This window comes from Panicum hallii, chromosome 8 (assembly GCF_002211085.1).
Source record: "Panicum hallii strain FIL2 chromosome 8, PHallii_v3.1, whole genome shotgun sequence".
Taxonomy (NCBI): domain Eukaryota; kingdom Viridiplantae; phylum Streptophyta; class Magnoliopsida; order Poales; family Poaceae; genus Panicum; species Panicum hallii.
In genome coordinates, this window is record NC_038049.1 from 27,839,591 (window position 1) to 27,843,842 (window position 4,252).

The 4,252-nt window shown below is 43.4% G+C and overlaps 1 long non-coding RNA gene across 4 annotated transcripts; it reads left to right on the top strand.

The window, feature by feature from the left end:
• Positions 1-201: 201 nt before the first annotated feature.
• LOC112901911 lies at positions 202-2,922 on the top strand. 4 transcript variants are annotated; one of them, XR_003230429.1, is made up of 3 exons: positions 202-546; positions 1,227-2,269; positions 2,605-2,922. It is a non-coding gene; the product is annotated as an uncharacterized LOC112901911 (long non-coding RNA). The 4 variants fall into 4 exon arrangements; XR_003230430.1 differs by having other exon boundaries at positions 1,227-2,265; positions 2,602-2,922; XR_003230431.1 differs by having other exon boundaries at positions 1,227-2,265.
• Positions 2,923-4,252: the final 1,330 nt, after the last annotated feature.

A 4,252-nucleotide genomic window follows, 5' to 3' on the forward strand; every position in this document is an offset into this window, starting at 1 on the left:
ACATAGAGCCGTCAAATGGTAGGATGATAATGTCCATGCATCCGATGAAATTTGATGACCACTGTTCATTTACAGCTTTTAACACAGATGTAAAATAGTTTGTCCTTTCAATTTAAAAGAAGGTAAAGACTTCGTGACGGCCGGCTCTATTTTTTATTTCGCGACGGCTGGCAGTTCTGCAGTAGAGGCTTTCGGCCTTATCATTATCACCACCGATGTTGTCCCCCATCTCTCTCTCTCACTCAGGTCCGAAAATGGGAGCAGCGACCCCGGGTGAGGGTGCCCGCTGCGGTGGCCTCCAGCGAGGGCGCGCATGGCAGCAACCCCCGGCGAGGGTGCTCGCGGCGGCCCCCCACAACGGTGCACGTTACGCCCCTGGCGAGGAAGCTCCTCGACGGTGGCTCCCACGCAGCACGACTGCCTCAACATGCTCAGGATGAAGGCGAGCCTAGCGTCCTTTCGTATGGCTCCTGGGGGCGCGGCCGCGCACGGGCCAAGGCGGAGCCGAGGCTGGTGCTCCAGATCTGCAGCCACTGCGCTGGCAAGGTGAGGCCTTCTATGCTCCTCCTCGTCCGCCTCCCCTCCCCCGTCCTCCTCCTCTTCCTATGGTTCGTATGTCAGATCAGGAGAGTTCTGATGGTTCGTGAGAGAAACAGTTACTGTTTGTTCATCTTTTCCTTCGTGGTCAGGAAGAACATTGCATGATAGATTGGGCACATTCGATGACATGGTACCAGACCAACAAAATAGTACTGCAGTCCATTAACTCAAATTAGATGCAAGATGACTCTCTGCATTTCTGCTTCTTGTAGCTGTAGGTGCCATATCAGTTCATCCACTAATTTGTTGCTGAATGAAATGAACCAAGGACTGCAACCACAACCCTCATTTATAATTAACCTTGGATAGCAAAAGACATGCAATTGTCAGTCACATGTGTTTGTTAATACATTTTAGGTTCATCTTATGCACGATGTGGGACTATTGTGTTCCTTCACGGGGCTCCTACTCAATCATTTTAGCTATTGCGTGGTTATAGCTTAGGTCAGCTTCATTGAACCCATACATCACTGACTTAAATACAGCTTATGAAATGTCCGTTTGTTGGTACTGCACATTATTCAGTGATAAATAGGGTTCTAATTCTGGCAGTTTATGAACTGCCTATGTGCCTTGTTCCATGTGTTGCTCACATGCACCATCACTTGCGCCTATGTTGCATCCAGGAGAAGCTGTATGGCAAGGTGGCTGACTAAGATATGGCAAAGGAGCATGTTAACCAGGTGTTGCTTGAGTTAAGCAATTTACATATCATGCATAAGTAATCTGTGTCCATTTTAGTTGTGTACTCACTGTGTTTTCTATTTCTAAGGGTCAGTGCAAGTTCAACAAAGATATAGCGTCTATACGTGATGTGTTTTGTATGATTCAGAACTGCTAGTCACCAATTTTAGCTATGTGCTGGTTGAATTGATATCTTTCAGATTTTTTCTTTAATTGATAGGTCTGTATTCAGTAAACATGTTAGATCTAGTTTTATTAGGATATGGCCTGCTAGAACTAAGTCATTACTGTTTTATTAATGGTGTTTTGACCACAATTCCAATGCAGTTTCACCTCTAGAAACAGGAAGGTACATTGGTGTTTGCTAGCATTTTTTTTAGTAATGTGGGCAATAGCATTGTATTAACTGCCTCTGACATGGTGGATCCGTACAAGCCTTTCTTTACTATATACCTTATTAGACACTAATGAGGTTATTAAGAAGGCAATAATATAATTCTGGAATAGGCAAAATGGTACACTGCATTAGGCAAAAATATGGTTTGATCAGGCAGTAATATTGTTCTGGAAGAGGTCAATTAGCATATTTTTGCTATCAATCATTTCGATTTTACTGATCAACTTGTGGAATTCATTTGTAGGCAAGTTATGCAAAATCAACAGGCAAATTATTCATTTTAGGTTAGCATTTTTTGATTTAGCACAGGTTTTACAATTGCTAGCAGTATGTAGTTGTATATTGGATAGGTTTTGATTTCACACTTGTTCCTTTTCTCTTTTTTTGGTTCTGCATTTATTCCATTAGTGTGTCTTCTTTACTTTTCTTTTGTATCCTCTATCTACTGATCTTGGTAGATTCCATTTTCCTATTGAAGTACCAGGCATAGAAGCAAGTTGTAGATTAGGATGAGATGATCAGCTGTAGGCACCGCACTGTAATAGGACCTGATGAGGTAGCTACAGGCGCAGGAGTAAGATTGTGTAGGTAAAACTGTAAGTTTTTACAAGCATAGATATATTTGTAATAGGATGTCCAATTCATTTTATTTTAGATCCAGTAACAGGAACAGTAGCAGTTCTTTTCATTGTTCATTAGGCAAAAATGTGCTACTAAATTAGGCAACTTATGTTACATCTACAAGTAATTTATCCACTGGTTCAACATTTTTGTGTTCTGGTTCTAGCAATCTTTTCAAAGTATGGTGAATTTTACTATTTTGGTCTACTGAACAATTTCAAAAAAAACATTCTTACTTTAGCATCTCATATTCTGATTATGTTCCCTCTTTGATTCAATTCTTTGTTTTGATGCCATAGCAGGCTCACACAAATGTGATGATGGTGCCGGTCCATTATTTTTTTGGTGCTAGAGAATGAGACTTGAACACTTGCTTTGTGTCATTGTATGAATGTTTAGATTGGTGAAAATACCTTTGTACCTGTTCTAATTTTTTTAGAGTTCTTTAACTTTTCTTATGAGGTCCCTGAAAGAACCGTGACACCCTAGAAGGGGGGGGGGGGTGAATTAGGTGCTCTAAAAACTAAAGCTCCAAGCACATATAAAAACCTATTCCAAAATCTATCTAGATGTGCACTAGGTTTTTCTATGTGTTACTTTCTCTACCGTATAAAAGTTTTGTACCCTAGGTTCCAATCCTACAAACTACACAAGTCCATTCTTAGAAAGGTAAAAGCGGAATGTAAGTGCAAAGTAAGTGCGGAAGTAAAGGGGTAGAGAATGCAAACTCCCGGTGTGGTGACACGGTGATTTTTACCGAGGTATCGAAAAGCAATGCTTTCCACTAGTCCTTGTTGTTGGAGCCCCTCTAAAGGGAATGCCCGCCCAAGGGCATAACCTCCCCGGTCGAGTAACTTCATGGATAGCCGACGGGCCTTCTCACGTGCAAGTGGGTCTCCGCCTAGTCTCTCCCGGATGCTCCCCTCGTCTTCACTAGGTAGAGCTTCAGCAAAATGCCAAGGGCCTCTCCTCCCTCTCACAACTACCGGCTGCCACTTCACAAACGCGATTGGAGGGTCTCGCAAAACTTACAAGCCCCAGATTTACAATTCTTGGTGCGCGCAAGAATCGATACATTGGAGGTGTGCAAACCTCACCTAACTCTAGGCTAATCCTCACCTAACTCTAGGCTAATCTTTAAATGAATGCACTAAGAGGCCTAAACTAGCAGTAATCAAGACCTAAGCCTTATGCTAATTGCTCTAATCTTCTCTTAAGCACTTTGGTGGATTGAGCACTAAGAAATGTGTAGAACACAAACCAATACCTTCATTGAGCTCAAGCACCCCTCAAATGGCCGGGACATGGGGTATAAATAGCCCCAACCAAAAAAACTAGCCGTTGTAAACTCATTGCAACATTCTGCGTACCACCGACTGATTCGGTGCTCACAGGACGGGTACCACCGAATGAGCAGGGGTACCACCGAATCAATCGGTGGTCTCCACCTCAGCCAGCCGTTGTACTGACGCCGGGTTCGGGTCATCGACTGATTTGGTGCCCCAACGTTGACCATCACCGAATCAGTCGGTGGATCACTGAGCCATTGCCTTCCTCACTTCACTCCACAGTCACTAACACACCACCGAATCATTTGGTGGTCATCTTCTTAGTAGCATCGAATCATTCTATGGGCCCCATGGGGTTTCTCGGACCTCTCTGGATTGACTGAAGATACCACCGAATCATTTGGTGCTTGCCTCAGTAGCACCGAATCATCCTATGGTCACAATGGGGTTTCTATGGACCTTTCTGGATTGACTGAAGCATTGCACCGAAGCATTTGGTGGTACCACCAAATCATTCGGTGTTCCTGTAGCATGTCAACTTCCATCGGCCGTAACTCCCTCATCCGAAGTCCGATTGAGGTCATCCAAATGTCCATTTCAATCATTTCAACAAGGGCTATCCAATGGTGAACTCTGTTCTTAAATTTGGGTTCATCTTCCC